Below are 22417 nucleotides of genomic sequence, written 5' to 3'. Positions count from 1 at the left end.
TTGCCTCCAGCAAAACACCGTGTCGTAATCATGACGCCGGCTTTAAAACGGTCGATAGAAGATCATTGCCAAGTATTTACAAGCTGACAAGTGAGGTGAATGTTATGTTCAAAGGCTTCTCTCCTCTGTCTTTCCAGTTTAATGCAAATGCAACATATAGATATTCACCTCCTGTAGGCCGGCCTGGCACTTCTAGTGTCTTTTATACGAACACATAGTCTTTCCCTTTCTGACACGTTGAAGGTTTGAAATCCCTGACAGCTCACCTCCTGCTGTTAAAACTCCCTAAAGCTGCTTTCCTCACCAAGAAAAGCACTTTAATGCTTATATGTGTCTGAGTGAGGACGTGTCTGCGTGCCTATCTCGCAGTCAGCAGAATCAGTGTGTTTTAAAGCTCGACAGCCAGACAGCCTACAGCAGCCGACTTAGTCGGGCTGCTGCGGGATGACATGAAGAGTGTAGTGTGTGACCTCACTCGTGCAGTAACACACAGAGTCACGCTCTAGTGACTACACACATGTTGAAGTTGCACTTGCACATAAATACTGAATCCTCTTGCTGATATTCCCTTTGTGTCACACTCAAGCGCACATAAACACAAATCACACACAAACCCGTACTGTCGCATTCACATTGAGATTCCCCAGACACAGGGAAACCTGCCAAGCAAATAGGAGTTCCATCAATAACCGCTTTGTGACATACAAACACACACACACACACACACACACACACACACACACACACACACTAAAGACCTCAGCGGCTGGCTGATGGGATGGAATGGGACAGAATGAATCCTCCTGAGGAGCTTCTTCTATCGGGCTCCGGAAATCCCTCGGTCTCCTACTGCCGCTGCCTCCTGTTGCCTCTGTGCTGACTCAGCAGCACATTTAACACACGCCCGAACAAAACACACACATACACACAGTCTCCTCCCCTCTCTTTCTTCAGTATCCTCATGGGGATACTCAGAAATCCTGAAAGTAAGACTCTTGCCACCTCGGAAGCAGAAAAGTTCCACCTCAGTAAACCCCCTCATTAGTATTCACCACCGAAGCTCACCGGAGGAACAGCTCGTACCGTAGCTTGAACAGGAGGTACAGGATCATCACGGTCACTGGTATGGAAAGGTGAAATGCCCACAAACGTTTGAACTATACATTTACATAGAAGACCAAGACACAGGTGTACTGACACCTTATTACATATTAGATAGTAAAATAGGTACTAACTTGAGCTGCATACAAATGGAGTGGAGGGAGGAGAGAAAGCTCTGCATCTGGGGACAAAATGGAAAAAAAGAAGAAAAAAAAACTGTCAAGATACGACACTGTCTTAAAGTTTTTCATGAGGTCAATATGATTTATTGGTCGATGCAAATTATTAGACAGAGGTCACCAAAATATCAGCTTGGAGGGAACATTGGTCCTAATTGCTCTTTTTTGTTAGGTGCTTGACATTTCTTTTACATGACAGCATCAAAAGGCAACTGATGGACAGGGAATGAAATTAGCACCCGCCACCTGCAGGGTAAATGTTGACTCTGGCAGGTAGAAATTTCAGGTCATCTGGTAGATAGGTTTTCCTTTAAGTAGGAATATTATTTTTAAAAATCAATTCCTAAATTAAAAATAGTCAGGGATTACCTGTATTATACCACTAGGAATCACACTTGACCCTTAACAGACCGTTATAGCCCACCTTAAGTGAGTCAGGGCCAAGCCCCCAGGAAGAGCGCCAGGTTTTGAAGCAAATTTTCATAGTGGCCAAACGGCGGTACTACAACATCCGTGTCCACGGTCCAGCCTCGGACTGGGGCATTTACCCGGACGCGGGCTGGGAAGTAAAGTTAAGGGAAACGCTGCTGCGCCTGCTCTATCGGCCCAATAGATGCGGAAGATCACCGGATGTACTTTATCACTCGGCAGTCAAGCAATTTTGGCTTCATGCGCCACTGAGCAACTCTCATAGGAATGAACGGGCGCCCGCCTCCAACGCTGCATCCAGTTCTCTTTATACATCCCTGGCGAGGGCCGTTGTTGTCGCCAGCTTCCCACTTCACTTTAATCAGCAGGTGGCAAGCAAGACACGGGAACTTGGCTTGGGTCTTGAGGAGTTTTAGCTTTTATTCACCAACAGTCTAAACTGTACAGACACTGCACTGCTACGTTCACAGCTATAATGTTACTGATAACTTCATACTCACTATCAGTCACACACTTTCTAACGTAACGGGCCTCCAGGCTCGCGATACACTGGCTGACAGAAAACCGTCTTGTCTCGTCGTCACCCCAAAAAAAAAACGGACACCAAATACGCCAGACCTGACCAGCAAAACCGGAAATCGACCCAACTCTATTAGGCAACAAAACAACTTATGTTCTGTGTTTTTTGACACACCCATCCACCCCGTCCACCTCCCTACGCGGCGTTCACAATTACGTGGATTACATACAAATTGATTTTGTGGGTGCATTACTTTTCGTAGGTATAGCTATGAACGGTGTATGAGAACAGCCTGCCACAGTGGCAGGTTAGGAAAAAGTAATTATTTCCGACCCTGCTGAGGGATGTTCAATATCTTACTACTTTCATAGCCAGAAATCCAGCAGGGTGATGCCCTCCATTGTGATGATTAAAATGACTTGTGTAGGGAGTGTTTCACACCTTTCCATACTAAATGTCATAAGACAGATGGAGAAACACACACATGCACTCCTGTATATTTACCTCGTGTCCCCCTGAGGGCCATCTTTCCACAGAGGGGGTCTGAGTAGCCTACACGTGTTGGCCTTGGGCCTCCCATCTCAGTTTTATTGCTCTCTCTCTCTCTCTTTCTGTCATCCCCCCATCCCTTCTCTTCCTCTCCATCCTCTCCTTGGCTGTCAGCTCGTTAATGTGAGTGAGAACCTGTCATCTTTGTCTTCTGAATGGCCGGCCATAAAGATGATGAGTGAACTTGGAGTTTTGAAGCCATACCCTTTCACCCGCCTAGGTGATGATGCCTCAGCATTAGAGGCAGTGCAGTGGTAGGAAAACGCAGAATGCCACCAGAATATCACCGTGACAGGAACAGATATGCTCCTCATTAAGTTCTGATTGGCTGAGCAAACTTTAAAAAAAAGAGTTAGAGTATAATACTGATATAAAATATTGATATAAAATAACTCAAAACTTATGATCACAATTCAAACTGCTACTTAAAGTTGTCTTCTTCTGTTACCACTCCATTAAAAAGTCCATAAGGCACTAACTGCAGTGTTTTGCAATATATAATATGTGTTGGGCTAAGAAATAATCTTGGAAATTACTAGAGAACAAAACTATGGTAAACTACTGTATATACTCTGTCATATAGGGCTGTCAATGTCGATTAAAATATTTAATTGCGTTCAATCGCACGGTTGTCCATAGTTAATTCCGATTAATTGCAAATGAATCATACATTTTTTATCTGGGACCCCTTTGAAAATGGCCATGACAGTTTTTCCTCGTCAAAATTTAGTGTAATTTCAGAGCGTTATTTAGCCTTCCTTCTCGACAAGCTAGTATGACATGTTGGTTATGGGTTCCTTAGGTTTTTTAGTTTCATATGATGCCAATATCTTCACTCTAGCTTTAAAATTGAACCCGCATTAATTTCAGAAACACTGTGTATTAGTATTCAACTTAAACATCAGTCAGTAAAGCCGTAAATGCCCGTGAAGATAGTTTTATGTTAGATGTTTAAACATGAGTAAAGTTGTGCGCTCAGAATGCCGCGGAGCATAATATTGACAAGTGCTTAAACTGGCCAGCTCAATTACTGTTCGCTGTTTGTTTCCCATTACCGGCCGCTTTACCTGTGTGTCCGTCTCTTGGCAAAGCTGGCAGTCATTATGGCCTGGGTGAGCGAGTGTTTGTGTTCTGGCTGTCTTATTGACTTTTCATTTTTCTAAGTGCATGGTGCTGATAATGAATGCTTTTTCTCCCCTGGCAGCAGAGGTATTGGTAGCACTCATTACCCTTGTGTATGATCGCTGTTATTTTATGGGGATACTTTTTTTTTTGTTTTTGTTTTTTTAAGTGTAGCCGCAGAAGCCAAAATGCATTTTGGGAAGAGTAAGGACAACAGCTTGTGGGTGTATCGGCATGTGTGTTTGAAAAGTTTAATTTTGGGAAGTGAGAGACAGAGGGTCATTCTGTCATACAGTACCTGCCATAAAAACAACCCATCCAACTTTAAAAGTGACTTTCAGCACTCAACCTTTCCCCCTCTCTCTTTTTGATCTTTCATTCAACACACTCGCACACTTTCCCCTCTGTCTTTCTCTTGCCCTTATCCTTATCTTCTGTCTTTGCTCCCTTTCTCATCCTGTCTTCCTTCCATTCTGTTGCCATTTTTACCTTTCACTCCCCTTTTTTAATCATGCATGGACCTCATCTCTTATTAAACCAATGAATTCCCCGCTGACCTTGTTACCTTCTCCTAAACTCTGGCTTTACATTTATCACTTCATTATCTTTACTTTCTTAGACTAATTATGTTCCCCTTTATCTAGGTGGAATCAGTCCCCTCATTCCCTCTGGCATTTGGCTGATGCAGCTCAAAAAGTGGATTATCAAAGCAGCAGAAATTAAGGGCCTGAAAGGCAAAGGCCATACAGTACAGTAATAGATGGTTAATGATTTGTGGTAAAAGTAGGGTGGATTTCCCAAGAGAAAGTCTGTCATGTGCAGGGCTGGGTATCGGTACTCCATACCTTTAAGGTATTGACCCAAATAACCCAGTACCAAGTATCAAAACTTCTCCAGTCAAAAGATTCTGCATTCGATCCTTTTTGTACCCATCTAGAAAAGAAATTGTAAGGTTTTGCTCACAGCCAATCACCGCCGGCGTTCTTCGATTTAATGCAATGTGTGATTGGCCCAGTACCGCAGCAGCTACAACCCATACAGTCTGTGGTGTGGTGAAGTCGAGCATGGTGTATTTCACAGAGTTGGCAGGTCAGCGTGCCGAGATGCCACCAAAACATTCAGAAGTATCTGTGGCGTCTGATAAAAATGAATGCATAAAATGTGGAAGGATTATTTCAAGACATCAAAACTGGGTAGTCATGGAGATATTATTTGGATGGGGAAGAATGGTGGTGGCATTTTACACAACTGAATGCTTCCATTGACATGATGGATATCGAATGGAGTAGAAAAAAAAGGCATCAAATGTAGTACTCTATTGATATTGGTTCTGGTATTGGTACTGGTATCGTAATTGTTTAAACAATTCCCAGTCCTGGTGATTTGTTGTTGTTGTAGTTAAGACTTTTTTATGGGTGGATTTGTGGATTTATAGTTATGGAAATGTAACACTATACAGTGTTTAATCATGTTTTGTTTTCACTCATTATCAGAAACACAGCGTTGCTCTAGCAGTTAAACAGTTGAATGTTGGCTAAAATTGGTTTCTGATTAGTGTGCTGAATGAGCACTTGCAAAGCCTTGCATAAAATTCAATTGTTCCATTACACACACAGTCTAATTATGAATCTACATCTTTGCAAATCCCCCTCTGAGAAACAAATGATGTACATAACAATCATATTTCGCAAGTGATCACATTTTCAGCTAGAGTGAGATCTTTCTGGCTTGATTTGGCTGGCTGAGAAACACTGAGATGCTAAGTAGTCTAATTTTATCTCCCTCCCTCATCCAATCAGCGAAGTTCAGACGGCTCGTCTTCCTCATTTTATACTGCCTCTCTATGATCAAATCAATGGTTTTAATGAGGCAATTAAAAATACATAGAGCCGAGCATTAACAAACTGGGGGATACGCTTAAGGGGTCATCAAGGACTCAATAAAGGCATGGATTTACTGCCATTGTTGTCAGTTATCCTTATGATTGCACTTTAATTGCACAAAGGCTAATTGTCTGCATGCTGTTTTGGCTGCATTATGGCAAACATTGTTTTCATCGCTTGTTCATATGTGTGGGTGTGTTTGCCGTAAGGAATGGATTTGATGGGCCACATGAAGTCATCCTTCTGCACCAGTGAACTATAGGCTTCACACTGTTGGCTGGTGGCTGGACACAATAATAAAATGACAGATATATAGTACTTCAGGCATGGGAGCGCTCTCCTTGCCTCTGGCTTTGCAGGAATATACAATAAAGGATGTTTGGCTTTCACTGTAAGACGGTAGAGAGAATTTCTATATATATATTTTTTTCCTTTTCATGAAGCAGCTTAGTAATCAAACCACTTTCAAACATGTCCATCTTTGGAAGTGCACTCAAGATAGCTCCATTCCTCTAACAACCCAGTTGAATCATGGACAAAATAACAGAAAAATATAACAATATAGGGCAACTGAATAAAGTATCTCATAGTGTTTGGTTTTCCTTTAGACTTTGTCCTCGAGGCATTTATTCGATTTGGATGTGGTGTTGTTTTATTGGATTGCATTATATATTGTAAGGCGTACCTTTTATTTTGTCCACCGTCTGCATCTGTAAGCATTATGGGCACTGGAAATGTTTTTATCTGTTGATAAAGTATGTCTTGAGTGAACATTGTAAAAGCTACAAGATGATGTTACTGTTTATGCATCGGAAGGAGTTATACGACCGTGCAATAACCATCTGTTTTTTTTTTTCCTGTGTTTAATAAAAGGATATTAAAACATCAGAAAAATGCTGCTCCGGTGACGCAAGTCAAATAAGAACACCGTCGCCTTCAGGCAATAAGGAAGACTTTATGTGTCTTTATGAGCATGGGATGTTTACTGCAAGGATAGCAGAAAACGTCCCTTTTATTGTTCGCCATAAAGCAACAATGTACTGTCAGTCTTTCTAACCATCCAGCCTCACATCTGCACAAAATTGCATTGTCAGGAAGTAAGAAACGCTGCTGTTGGGTCCGTTTGCAACCACCCAACCAAACCAACCAACTTGCCCCAGATGTCAATCAAAAAGGTTACTGGTTAGTATTTCCTAGATGTGACGAAGAGTTAAAGTGAAGCTTGTTTACCGAACAGAAGTTAACAGTTTACAACCAACAATGGTGCGAGCTAATGTTTTCTTTGGGCCACACTAATCATGTCAAATAGCATTTTTCCTTCTCTGCATTGTCTGTGTGAAAAACATGAATAATGCAGAGTGCACCATGGTTGAAAAATCTGCCACAAGGTCAGAGCAATGACTCAGTATTCCTTTAGGCATGTTTGGAAAGCAAACATTTATAACTGTGTGCATTTTAGATAAAAGGATTGAACGCCCAAGCTCCTTTCTGGACTTGCATTCAATTCTGTACCCCACTACATCCCCTTAGGCACTATTGCCATGTTGCATTTACATTGTAGGCACTAGGCTGATATCCAGGGGGGGGCTTTCAATAACTGAAAATAGTGGAATATGTTAAATCAATCTTTGTAATTGCGAGTTGCACAGTGATAAAAGAGTGCAAGGAAACATTCATGTAGTAATTTAAGTCAGACATCATCTATGCTCTGTGGAAACCATTTAATGTGAGCACCACGCTGCCTAGAAGCAGGTACTGTAAATGACACTGGGCTTTTATTGCAAATGTAAAAGGTCAATTAATAAAATGTCTGTTAAGGCTCACTAACTCATATTTAAATGCAAGATTTGTATCTCTTGCTGCTTGCATTTGCCATGACTTCAGGATATTAATGTAATTATGTTCACAGAGGCATGTAAGTCACTACAAAGCCTTACAGATCAGATATACCGTCGGCCACAAGTTGGAAACTTTTCCAACAAGGGAAACAACTCCGGATTCTCTGCTGCGCATGTGAATGGGAAAATTTTTGATGTCTGCTACCTAAGTCGTGATAGTACAAGATGATTGGGTCTGGGACTGGGGTTTGCCTAAAGAGTTGAGCGGCACGAAGGCTGACTGGGAAAGTGAGCGAGGAACATTCTTGCTTGCGCCGAGTTTTCGTTAAGGTCCCATGGCGAGCCGTGCTGCCCCATGAGTGACATGTCATAATGTGCATCACTTGGCACGCAAATTTTAAAAGTTGCCAGCCCAGCAACTGTTTCCATTCAGTTATCCATTTATATATTTCACTAAAGACAAAAGCGACAAGTGGCAAAGCTTCTTTTTCACTTGTTTCAGGCCAGCACAATGGAAAAAAAAAATCTCTCAATATACTGATCCGGCATATTTTTTCATTTGTCAGTTACATGTAACAGGGGAGTCCATGCAGCATGGAGATCACCTCTGTGTCACACTGAGTATACCGTACATTGGCTTTCAATTTGATATTGTATTCTTCATGCTATACGTTTAACACTCTGAGACCCACAATAGACCTGTTTTTGTCTTTTTTAGGGTAGATAGGGGGTCTTTAAGGGGAGATAGCAGGTCAACAGTAGACGTCACATAGAAGTGGTGTACATCATCTGAAAGCTTGGAACCTGAAGATTAATTTGAGATGCGGCTCAACACTTTGTGTCAAGTCATTCTAGTCATAAATCAGAAATAAACACGAATTAATTAATTAATTAAAATAAATTGTGGAAGTGTGTAAGGGCTAAGAACATTATGATAGAAGTATATGATGGCAATCCCCATGCTCTATTATGTCTCATAAGGTTTTGCAGCAGGTTTTGGGTTAATACCATTTGTTACACAGATTTAGTGCTAAATTTAACCATTTTTACCACTGGAAAATTGATTAATAATCCCTCCAAAATACCACACTAAGACACCAAGACCTTGAGGAACACCATAGAAAAAGCCATGCTGTGATTTTATATCCAAAAATGTTGACATTTGGAGATTTCTGGAAGAATTGCATTTTCCGGCAATTGGATGGCGAGCACTTCTGTTCAGGAAACTCGTCAGGAACCCCCTTATTGTCAATCTAGCTAGGAAAGACATCCATCCTCTGAATGCTCTAGTTCTTTAGTTTGTGGCTGTGAAGTTTTATGAGGCTGTGATTATCCTAGAGGTCACCACAGGCATGACTGAATGCAGAATTCAGTCGGGATTGCCCGCGATCCCACGGGTCTCAGGGGGTTAATACGTGCCGCTCTGTATGAAACTCTTATCTCTTCCTTGACACTCCAACCTTCTTCGTTGTGAATTGATAGATCAGACTTAATTAAGTCTAATCACATTAGCTCTGAGTTGTCTAAGTAAAACAATTTCAGACTTTTGGTAATGAGCTCTGCTTTTGTCGCCCTCCTTTATAAAACACCCATTCATTTTACTAACTTGCACAAAATTGCATGAAAGCTAGGATGAGACTTGTCCTGGTTTCTCTTCACCAGGATATTATCTTTGCATGAGCAAACACATACACAGAATACTCCAGAAACCTGATCACAAACCACAATTATTGTCTGCGTGCAGACATATTCACTGTGACGGCAGCTGCACATCATCATCGTCTAGAAGACGAAGGGACAAATAACCAAGACAAGGAAGAGAAAGAGAAGGACGACAGTTTAATTATGTAATGCAAGACTGATTTGAGTCACTTCAACTATTTTATTAAGATTCCCTTTAAAGGAAAAGCGTAATAAAATAGTTGATGTAGAAAGAGCAGGGAAAGATAATTAAATGAAATGAAATCTAGTTAACCGAATAAGGTTTTCATTGAAAGTGGGCCCTAAGCTAGCAATATCACTAATTGCGTTAGCGCTGACAGTGGTTGCCTGGTTGTGTTCGAGGCTTTAGGTTCCGTATGAATATGTAGAGCGGCATGCCACAACCTTTGCCTGTCTTTTCATCTGCACCTCCCACCATTTCATCTTCCCACCATCCCACAGCCCCGACTCCAGAGATCAGGTTGATTAATGTAGATGACAAACAGCACTCATTTATCTCTCCCTCTGTCTCTTCCTCTCCTCCCTTACTATATTAATGACTGTAATCAACTCTAAATAAATAATTTGTGTCCCTCAGTGCACGAAATCTCACCCTCCCACCTGTGGAAAAATTCAAAAGTTGAATTAAAAAGTGCATTGCAATGCAGTTTCTTCCGTTCTCCTCAGTATTTACACTCTCCTCCACTCTCACAGCCTTTTCCTCGTTTATCCTTGTCTGTTTCTTTTGAGAGACACCTTGAGGAGATTAAAGGTGTGCTGCAGAGGGCCCGTCTCTCTCTTTGACGGGTAGAAACACAAACGATGCGGTGACCCTCTTGTTTCTTGCTGTTGCATCATGGCCACGTTGCATGCTGTTTACTTTCAAAGGGCCAAAATAATTGCTTTCTCTTTTGCCCTCTTCACTGCCTCTATTATCGTCTCGCTCCTAGAAGAGGGCCGCGTAGCACTTATCTCTCAAAGTAACAGTCGCTCACTTTCAACTCATTTTGCACCAAGTTGGCTCATAAGTCGACCCTTAACTGTGGCTCTCTGGTGTTTCTTATGCATGAGGAAGAAGTTTTGTTGAGCTTCCGACAAGAACGGTGGACCATTCACTTCTTTTTCGGTGTCTGCGATGTCTTTTCGACCAAAGCCATTTTGTAACCTGTAGTTAGTGGTGGTATTGTATTGGGCTGCATTATTTGTTCGTCCATCCTTCCATTTACAAACACAAGAGGGAAAGAGTAAAGCTCGGCAAACACTGTACGATTTTGGAAATATTGTGTAATTCCGCGACCTGAGTGCTCACACTGTTAGTGTAAAATAGAAAAAAAAACACGGCCCGTCGGCTCCTGAGGGTCGTTCTGGCTGCAGACAGTGGTCAATAAAGATTAGTTTGAAAACTCTGGGGCAGGTTAAGTTTGTTACGAGGCAGAAACGTGCTGCCTTGATCAAAAGTCTATAAAAAAAAAGAGGTGCCGGTTTATATGGAGTCGCAGGTGGTTAGGAAGACGTGGACAGTATGGCTTGTCCATTTTGCAGAGAGAATTGAAGTTAAGCTAGCTATCTATTGTACATTGTAATCTTGATAGCTGCGCTCTGATTACTGCAGAAAAAAGGCTCTGACGTTGAGGAATCAGCTCGTGGCTCTGCTTCAACTGCGAGAGTCTGTGGACAACCAACCCAAATGTCTGATGTTAGAATTTCATCTGACTGTCCGACAGCCGGTCGGGAGGAGTTAATCGGTCCTCGGTCCTCCCGTACACTGCACAGCAAACAACGCACAATGCGCAGTTCGACCATAAAATGAAAATCGTACAGTGCATGCCCAGCTTATTAGACACAACTCAGTATAATGCAATTCAGTACACCGCTACTAACACCAGCCTGAATCAACACCTTTCAGGGAGAATACGACTGGGCATTAAGAGCTTAGGATGTATAGCAGGCCTGTTGTACTATACTGTCAATATATGGATGACTCGTGTATGAATGATCACAGGGTAAGCATTTAACGAATGACAGTATTATAAGTGCTCAAAATATACATTTCAAAAGATGTATTGAAGAAGGAACACATTGTCAAATAAAAGCAAAGTCGACTTACCTTGTACCTTGTGAAGGAATAAGAAGCAGACATTTTCTGGCTCTGTTGCAGTGTCATTAAGAGAAAGAGATAATGCGATACACTACTTAGCTGAATAGCTGTAACATTTAATCAGATGGGACTTAAGTGACAAAAAATGCCAGCAAAGACACTTTGAGGGAACTGCAGTGTGGCTCATCAAGTGATCTGTGGCGTATAAAATAAGTCCCAGAGAGAAGCCTGTGTTGCAACAAGTTCTGTGATAGTGCAGGGCTGCTGCTGAGTGTACTTACAGTGCTCTGTATTGTACTTTTGTGTTGTGTTGTAAGTTTGTGTCGGACGTCCTGGTGCTGCAGGGATGACGTATTTTTGTAAGCCAACCCAGAAGTTAGCATTACCCTGGTTCCCTCGACAAAAAGCCAACAGGATTCTTCCTTTGGATTATTGCAGAAAATAAGCTCTGTGGCAAACAAACGTCTATGATACTTACACGTTTTGTTCAGCAAAATGATCGCCACAAATGAACTGATAGCCCAAAGTAAAAAGCTAACGTTAGGCTATAAACGAACTACATCACTATCGCATGACTTCAGCGTCACCACCATAAGCTAAAGGCGGATTAGTGTTCAACGTGAGGATTTTTATAGTCTCATTTAGCCACTTGTTAGAAACCGCCTATTTTAAGACACATAAACGCTTCAAAATTCATGAGTGGGATATTTACTGACATATTCTATGTCGTAAAACAAAACATTAAAATCTCTTCAGCTTAAACAGACTTAAACAGACTAAACTGACATTTCAGGCATTTAACTAAAAACCCATACAAAAAACCCATCGACTTCCAGACAAGAGAACCAGAAGGGCAAAAATGTTAACTCATTTCCGGGTTTTAGGACTCATTCCTGCAGCACTCTATACGCACTATAACCACAACGTTCCCTGGTTTAATTCCAACCAGAGAGTATACAATATGCTGTAGGTTATTTATAATTCTGGTGTTTGAGCTACCTTTTATTAACACTTTTAAAGATATGTGATGTGACTGAAAAGTTGTTGTTTTTTTCCAAGTTAACAGCAAATGGATAACTGCATTCTCTATTTCAGAGGCTCTTTTACCTTCACTGACAGTATTGAAGTGTAGAAGCCTATGTTAGTTGCCAGTTTTTAGGGAAATGATGAAAAGTCTCACCTTCAAGCAAAATCAAAGCTCTGGTAGTAAACATTACCTGAAGCTGCTGACTGTTACTGTCTGGAACATTTGAGGTTACAAGAGATTACAACATACTTTTCTGTTCATGTATAGAGTTTATTTACATTCAGGGGGCCATAACAAGTAAAACATCAACACAGTAAAAGGTTCATTCATGCATCTAGCAAAAGGGAGAGGTTTCATGAAATCATTTTTCATTTTCTGGATGTCGTCCTCCTTCACATTGATAGAGACATTTTGTTAATTGGTTGCGATGGCCGTTATATTCCAACTTCACTTGATCCCTTGTTTCCCTCCAGAACCACAGGTCTACATCCTTCAAAAAAGTATGGGAAGTTACTGTCTTCGCTCCCAGGACTTAATCCTATTAACTGTCCCCAAAGTCCGTACTGAACTGGGAAAAAGGGGATTCAAGTATGCTGCTCCCTCTTTTTGGAATCAGTTACAAAATGACCTGAATCTTTGAGAGCTGATCTCACCCAGTGTCTTAAAAGTGTAACTTATGTTTCTGTAATTTGCTCTTTTTCTTTGTTTTAAATTGTTATGTTTGTCATATGTCTGCAGCCGTGTAACCGTGCTGCTGCCTGTCTTGGCCAGGACACTCTTGAAAAAGAGATTTTTTATCTCAATGAGTCTTTACTACGGGTTAAATAAAGGCTAAATAACGAAATAAAAACAAGGGCTCACTTGCTAATGCGGAACTGAATGCACCCAATCATTTGCTCAGTGTTAAATGAAGCGTTGTTTCCAAAAAAGAGAACGGAGAAACATTTTACTCGACATTTCGTTAAGTATTTCTACACATGTGCCATGGGTTGCGTAATGTGGTTTGCACAAATTCCCCCTCAGGAGCATTTCCCCTTGCAGAACACACAAAAGGACCCACAGGGCTTTTGAATATTCATTAAATTTGACATTCTAGACGGGAGGGGAACTGACAAGCATATCGGCCTGACTCACTCAACAGAATGCTCATCTTAATCCACTGATAAGCCTCGTCATGTTTGAATAACTAATCAGGAAGTTTAGTGAGTGAAATCCAGTCAAAGCCAACATTATTCACCTGACATAGGAAGTCATTATGCGTTGTTTTGTACGTCTTTACTGTAGATATAAAACAAAAGGACAGAATTTAGTTATCTCGACAATCCGTGTTGTATATTGCAATCACTTTTTACTTTACTACTCTGTAAAGTTATACACAAGAAGGACTCAGCATGGTCTGTTGTTTTCTGTCCAACACTGAAATCTTAGCTGTTTCCGCTTGCTCTGCTTCATTGCTGTTTGTCTGCAAGATTATTAATAAACACACAGATCTGCACATACGCAGATATGCACATACACGTTTGATAGTTTGCATACATGAATAAGAAACCGTCCTTGTGGTTACATCACTAAGGAGGAGAGGCAATTTTGCAAGTGTGTTTGTATGTATGTGCATGCACGGGTTGATGATCATTGGAGCGTAGCCGAGAGAGGCTTAATGCCAATATAATCTAAGGGGGGAGTTTGCTGCTTGTGTCAAGTTGAAGGAAATTTCAAAAGCACTGCTGGCAAACTTTCTTTTCCAAGGAAGCAAACGCAGATTCGTGCCTGTCTGAAGTCTTTCAGTGTCTGATTAGGTGGATTTTGGTGTCAGGTAACTGTTTGTGCATGTGCGTCTCAGAGAGAGAGACGTTTCTAAAGTGGTAATATATCTCCAGCTCTCATTGTGTGTGTTTATGTGCTATAGTGTGAATGTGTGGGCACAGACACCAAGGCACTCACACCCCGGGTTGCATCTCTAAGATGCTGTAGCACAGCGTCTGTTAAACTGGCCGGTGATTAATACATGCCCTAGCTCGCAACGCAGTTTGCCATCTAACTCTCGTAAACCACACAAATGTACCTAATACACATAATGTCAAATTACTTAAAGCTGCAATAGGTAGAATTGAAAACATTTGAGGAGAGAAATAGGCATTACAGTAACAGAATATTGATTCATATTTGACCAGCGCTGCCTAGTTTGACCGTTTGATCGGAGTTCGTGAGATTGATGATGGTGATTGACAGCTGCTTCCGTTGAATGGACAGCCAATAGGAACGCTCTCTCTCTCTGAAATGACCTGTGATTGGCCAAAGTCTCCCGTCAAAGGCTAGATTTTCTAAAGCCTGAAAACAGAGCCATGAGGTAGTGCAGAAGTATAGTTTTCTCTCAGAACACCTGAATTACAATATGCTGAAAGGTTATTATGGAATTTTTTGCCCAATGATGACAAAAACATTCTGCCTACTGAAGCTTTAATCTTCTGTCTCTATTTTCCAACACAACGTGCATAGCCAACGACAAAGTCTTTATAGCTTTACATTGACACTTCATAAGTTGCATAAATGTTTAAATTTGGACCAATATCGGTATGTATGACAAAGATCATTTCTCACTAGAAAAACACATAAAGAAAGCACAATATTTGGAAAACTTTAAAACTAAATTTGAACCCTTAAAGATTAATATTTAAGAACTTAAAAGACTGTTCTTAGCAGGGCCCAATACGATGTAATATCTCTTTTCTCTTCCAGTATAGGACAGAGTATGTCACAGGCACACATCTTTTGGAGAGGTAAAGGTAAAGCTATAAAGATGCCAGCTATTATGTCTCCAGTTGTTGAAAGTAGATTTGTCGGAAGCTCCTGCTGAAGAGGCCTGAAGTCCCCCTAACCTTTTTTTTGTCTAGACTGTGTAGCCATTGAATTGGCCCTGCCTGGAGATCCCAGGCTGCGCTCCAATTCATAAAAGGTGAAAAGTGATTTAGCCAATGGCCAGACCCAGCCAAGCATTAAAAGCAGCCAGAGAAATCTTAAAAAACAGTCATAAAATCCAGATCTAACAGTGCAAGGACACTAAAGTTTGAGTTATATAACATCATCTTTCACTTAAAAGCCTTAATGCTACATTTAGCATATTGCCAGAATTTTGACCTAAGGAAAACTATAGAGTGATTTAAGTGAGACAAAATATGCTTGACTCTCTCTGCATAGCCAAAGGACAAAAACTGACTGATTTTAAGCGTTTCTTGGGTGGAGAATATATTAGCACATTCATATATGCAAATACGCATGACCAGGGATGTACGCAAAAAGTGTTCAGGGTGGGACACGCACGTCATGAACAAATATTTACATGATTGTCACATACGATTTCACCCACTCGTGTGATCGCTCCTCTCCAGAGCAGGACGCTCAGGGAAAGAAAGGTGACGGTGGCGGGGAGGAATAATCACAAAGCGCATTGAAGCTGATTTTAATTAAAATTCATCTTGACCTGTTTGGGAAAATCAACCATGCATGAAGTGTTTACTTGGCTTGGCCACACTCTTCTTATTGCGTCATAGCCCATCATTGCTAGAAGCCCTAATTTAAAGCCTTGAATTAAAAATGCAGCCATATATCTTTATTATGGCCTCAATGCTTTAATGTACAGTAGTAAAAAAGTTACACAATCACCATTTTAATGTCCTCTTTTCATTAATTACAGAATACAAATTGGAGAATCCCATTGAAGGAAAAGTGAAAAGTTGAACAAATTATTTCTTTTGTTTTACCCTATTCAGAGCTTGAGTTGAAAGAACAAGAGGAGGATCTAACTGAGGCCGAGTTAATTGAAAAGTGTGATGAAAAGACCCTATAAATACATAAGTGACCATCAGGGGCAGTTCTAGTGTCGGGAATCGTGCTTCTGGCGGATAACACTGAGTTGAATTTGTGAATTAGAAGCACTTTCTCCAACCTCAGCATCCAAACTGGCGTTGATGTGCCCTTGAACATGTAATAGAAACCACTGTTTTTTTTCAGTGGAGCTTTCACAGGCTCAACAGCACTAGGCTTTAACAGCAGCCACGCTGACAGACCGTGTGTGTGTTACAATGGCGAGCACGAAGCCTCCAGCAACGCTTCAGCTGCGAAAGTAGCACAAACACACACGCGATTTGTTGGACACTTGCTGTCGTTACGCCGGGCAAACACCAAGCTGACAACCTGCTAAACTAAACTAAATAATGCCGTGGAGAAAGTGGCTGCGACCCTACACGCAGCATCCCAGTAACGCTCCCGGAAGGGTGAACTGGGGACTCAGTTGTCTGTTGTGCTCATGCACTGCAGCTGGCGCACCACTGCATGAAACGCACTGATCTTGTCGGCTAACGGTTATTAATCGGTTAACGAGGGTTGATTATCTGTAAAAAAAAAATTTCAAAATTACCATCCCTAATCTCAACCATTACATGAAAGGTCATAGGCAAAGTGACATTTTCATAATAATACATATTTCACTTTCTTTTAAAACTGCTCAAAGAAGAACACACTTTGGAGAAGTTTGATAGTGTTAAGATATGACTTTTTTTCTTTCTTATATATATGTCAGATAAAAGCAGATTGTAGAATATTGGTTTTTGCATTAATAAGATGACCTAAAATAAAGAAAACTAAAATGGCATTCGGAGAGCGCAGACCTCCGCCAAGGTTCGTGACTTTAAAAACAGATCACAGCTCACAGCTGGCGGTACCGTGAGGTGGTCGGCTTATTATTAACACGGTGTGTTTCCGTGTAACGTATCGGCAGATGCCTCTCTCATTCAGCAGCCCTGTTGTGTCTGTATAACGTTACACTACGTTGTCTCTCATCCCGTCATCTACCGTTTTTTTCTGTCTCACCGCGGACGGACAGCAGCTCCCGCACACACATCCACACACGTATCTCTCTGCTCTCAGAAGGAGGAAAAAGGCGGGGTCATGCGTCATCAATGCGTCATCAGTTACACTGCGCATGTGTTATACCCTGTTGTCTTAAAAGTCCCATATTATGCTCATTTTCAGGTTCATACTTGTATTTTGTGTTTCTACCCAACATGTTTATATTTAATGTTAAACATTTTTTTTATTTTCCTCACACTGTCTGCCTGAATATGCCTTTATTTGCTCTCTGTCTGAAACGCTCCGTTTTAGCTCATTTCAATGGAATTTCAATGAAATCGCGTTGCTAGGCAACAGCTTGGGTTCATGTTTACTTCCTGTCAGCTGATGTCATTCACATACACTGCAACCGGAAATAAACTGGGACACATTTCAGATGTTTACGTTTAAAACTGTGAAATAGTCTATATATTGCATATTTGTGACCTCACAAATGGACAGAAATCCTGACGGCTTGTTTCAAAGACACAGTTTTTGACTTCGGACTCTGTGTATTTCTCCATGGACTGAGCGTTTCCAAACTGTCACAGTAGTGATATAGCACTTAAAGGCATGAAAATCTTACTTCTTACAATATGGGACCTTTAATGCTCAGGCTGATCGGAATTCTTAAAAAAATTCCCGAATCCGGATCATGATTTTGGAGTAATCCTGCTTACAGACAGACGGACAGATGGACAGACAGACAGACAGACAGACAGACAGACAGACAGACAAACCAACACCGGTGAAAACAATACAAGGCCTTGGCGGAGGTAATTAGTTACACACACACCGTCATACATCATTGTAAATATTGCAATATCTGCTGTTAATGACCTCAACAAATGTGTTGTGGTGTGAGCATATTGTTGAGCAGGGATATGTGTGGAGCTGTAGTTGCCAACGGGGGTTCAGTGTGAACCATGACAACCAGAAATTAACATGTGACAGCAGGCTGGTACGAAAAGGCAAAAGTGAGCAGAGCATGCATTTATTATCCCAAATGAAATGTAGTGTTTGTGTTTGAAAGTGGTAATAAAGTGAACACAGGGCTCCAGCACCATGGTTTAAACATTTAAATGCTTGTGATTTCTGCAGGGCCCCCTAATGGCTCAGCAGACCGAAGCTCATGTCACACGCTTGATCTCTCAGGAAGTTCAGTTCTGACTCAGGCCTTCAGTCACATGCTGTACTGTAATGCTTCTTCTTATGTATTTTTCTCTCCAGCACCTCTTTTCATCAGTGAGATATTCTAAAAGCTTTATTATTACTGAAGGATCCTGCTGAGGGAGGCACTTGTGACAACAGAGGCGATCTTGTCAGAAAGTGATTATTTAAATCAGCACATCAATTAACATGTCTGCCTAACGAGGAGTCCTGTTGTTACTGGTGACAGCAGAATTACTTTGGTGGTATCAGTGGGAGAGACATTCGCAGGAGCAAATTAATTGACCAAAAGCACTTAATTCACACAGAATTAACATTAGCTACCTGCAAATTGCTAACGAGATGAAACTAAAAAAAGATGAGATAGTTATTGTTGGACAACCTCGTGTTGCTGACAACTGAATGTGCGCAATGACAGGAGACATTTAACGCAGTGGAGTTATGTCGTTTCAAAGTGTCTGGATTTCATTAGGTTCGCTGCGGAGAGCCTTGATATTCCATGCTTTTTATGATTTTTTTCTTTTCACTGTTGTCACTGTTAACAGACATTCAGAACAAACATTTCAGCTATAAAAAGCCTTTCTTCCATTTCGCACTTTAGAGGATTACTGACTGACACATCAATTAGAACCAAACTCAGAAGAAGTTTTGCAGCATTAAAAAAACATAAAGGGAACACATCTACCGTTTATTTTCCCATCGCTACACCACATCAACGTTCATTTGCATGAAGTGAAACTGCTCAGCGGAGATGTTACCGCCGGCCATCGCTCCGCTCTCTTGTCAGTCCTTTTCTCTAAGCGATCATTTGAAACAAATAACTTCCGGCCACTTTGTCGCCAACTTGCTGCTGCTTCTGCTGCACACGTATAGAGCACCAAATTACTTTTTGTTCATTCCATAAGCATTTTTTTTTTCTTCTCCCAGGTTCATTTCGATTTAGCGTTAAAGCCAGAGGCACAATTCTTATATAATCACATATTACAGCTCCAGTGCAAAGAGAAGATTGAGTCGTACCACTGTAGTTAAAGAGCATATAATTTTATCAGCGGTCGTCTCCTATCTGTAAATAGGCATTACGTTATGGACAGTGACATAATGTCTTCTATTACCTCTTTGTCTTTTATGTTCCTGCTCTTCTTCTACAGTAGATGTGGCGGATATAGAGCTGCAACGATTAATGGATTAGTTGTCAACTATTAAATTAATCGGCAACTATTTTGTAATCGATTAATCAGATCATTTTACATAATTTTTTAAGAATAAAAAAGTAAAAATTCTCTCATTCCAGCGATTTTACTGTGAATATTTTCTGGTTTCTCTACCTCTCTATGACAGTAAACTGAGTATCATTGAGTTGTGAACAAAACTAGACATTTGAGGACATCATCTTTAGCTTTGTGGAACATTTTTCACCATTTTCTAATATTTTTTACACCATTTTCTAATATTTTTTACACCAAACAACTAATCAATTAATCCAGATAAAGGGCGACAGATTAATCAGTTATGAAAATAATTATTAGTTGCAGCCATAGTCCAATACACAAGGACTTAACCTCCATTTACCTCGGACTAAGTTTTTCCAAGTTCCCTCTATCACTGAAGCTGCCCATCTTCAGAATCTTTTATACACCCTTACTAAGAAGACGAGAAAAAATGTGAATAAAACACAAATCTTTGGAAATATGCTGACCTGCACCCATGCTGGAAATCTGCACATACGAGCTGTATTATAGGACAAGAGCTGAACAGCCAAAGAGAACTAGCTGGATGTCTGAGACAGCAACCAGCACAGCACATCTCCAATTTAAACCAGCTTCACTTTCCCTTTATCGCTCCTTCTTAAACTTAAACCCTCTTTTTTTCTTCCCTTCTCACATTCCCCTCACACCATACTTCCCCCATCTCTAACTGTCAACCATCCCCACTCCCCCCACATCCATCCCCTAAGTCTTTGCATACATTTGTAACACACACACACACACACACCTTGCTTTAGGGTGAGCCTTTCACAACACAAATCTCAATTGCTTTTTTCACACACTCGGTGGGGGAGTGAGAGGCTTAAGGATGGAGAGATAGACAGGATAAAGACAGTGAGAGAGAGATGAGAAAAGGAGCTTAATCCCAGATTGATGGCTGCTAATAAAGTTTGATTATTACTGACAAGGCACTCTGGGTTTCTAATTGACACTTGTAATAGCCTGGGAGACCAGACAGTGAAGAAAGGAGAGAGAGAGAGACTTCTCTTTGGGCTCAGCAGGGTTGGCATGGCAGCACATCACAGTCCAAATCACAAAATGATCTAAAGCAAAACTGCTATCGTGAGCACTGTTGGTGATTTATCAACTTTTCAAATCTCACTGCCAATATTTTCTTGAAAAGGCACCAGCAACTAATCTACAGTGACTACATTTACATGCACACTAATATTCCACTATCAGGGCGTATTCACACCTCCCTTGTTTAGTTCGGTTGAATCGAACCCTGGAGCGTTTACCCTCTTGGTGATGATCGTTTGGGCAGGTGTGAACACAGCAATCGCACTCGGGTGCTCACCAAAACAAGCGAAATGTCGTGCCGCTTCCAAACTAACTGCGGCACGGTTCGGTATGCTCCGTTTGTGATGATCTGACCTCGATCCTTCCCAACTGGAGAAAGCATGGCACCTTTTTGGCAATGTAGCAAACTGCATTGTGCATGTCAACACCAGACACCAGACAACATTACTACAAAAGAGCCTACACTTGCCCTCGCTATTCACATCAGTACTAAACAGGTGTTACGTCAGGCTGTGTTGAAGACCACGGGCATACCTGATGGATGGATCCTAGGAAATATTTTAGGCCGATGAGCACATCACAGTTTAGGAGGGTTAATGCACGCCTCTGTCCTCTGTACGTCTTGATATGCAGCATGGTAACAATTTGGTCCCTGATTCAGACCAGAGCAAACAAACTACAGGTGTGAAAACGCCCTTAATTCACAATATGACAATATTCCGAATTTGATATCATGTAAACAGCATATTCCGTTTGGATATTCTGAATAAGGCTTTATTCAGAATTGTGCATTTTCTGACTAAGACGTGGGATGTACCGATATTATTCAGGTTTTAGGAGCATTTTTTGGACATTTATACGACGCAATCAGCATCTCAATATGGGTTTTTACGGCAGGTTGCGACACACGGCTCTGTGCGTTGTTCACAAACCAACTAGCCAACAGTTTACAGAGATGCATGCCCAAAAAAAATCCCACATTTCTGGTTAGAACGAGAAACACACCTAATTTTAAACAATATGAAAGACTTTGATATCAACAGTCACTTTTTTTGTCTGTTGCAGCAATTATCAACAAATAATAGGTGACTTGTTATTAGATAACCATAGACAATAACCACATACCTCCCCTAAGCAAATAGGAAATAATAGCAAATGCATTTACTGCTGATTTAACCTTTTTGACATACATACAAAAGTGTAACTAAAAGTGGCCTATCAAGTATTTCTTCATGTGTTTCTCACTGCAGTGCGGACAACATGATATTTCATTATGTGGCACTAACACAGTGTTACCTGCAGGTTACCAAAGCACTGCCTTTCCTTGTGGACTCAACTATCAAATACATCAGCTCAACGGGAGTTCTAAGAGAAATGTAATGTGTGTTGGTCGCAGTAAGCACCTCTCCCAGTGCATGTAAATACTCTGAAGAGAGCTGATTTGACTACACCCCGCAATTCTCTTCAAAGGATGTTTTTTTTGTCCTCAAGGCCAAATCATAAAGGGAAATGTAATTTAAGGTGAAAGTTATAATGCTCAAGTTTTACAGGGACTCCAAACACAAGAGAGTCTGACTGTTTGTAACATTTCACCTGTGAGGTCCCAGTTTACAGTTCATCTTTACTGTGAA

At 41.0% G+C, this 22417-nt stretch overlaps 1 protein-coding gene across 2 annotated transcripts in view; it reads left to right on the top strand.

The window, feature by feature from the left end:
• The window catches only part of LOC119486018 (zeta-sarcoglycan), a 396811-nt gene that overhangs the window by 312258 nt on the left and 62136 nt on the right, over positions 1-22417 (top strand). The window lies entirely within an intron of this gene.

Source organism: Sebastes umbrosus, chromosome 3, assembly GCF_015220745.1.
Source record: "Sebastes umbrosus isolate fSebUmb1 chromosome 3, fSebUmb1.pri, whole genome shotgun sequence".
NCBI classification, from domain to species: domain Eukaryota; kingdom Metazoa; phylum Chordata; class Actinopteri; order Perciformes; family Sebastidae; genus Sebastes; species Sebastes umbrosus.
Note: the sequence above shows the minus strand (reverse complement) of the source record. Positions and strands in the feature narration are given on the sequence as shown.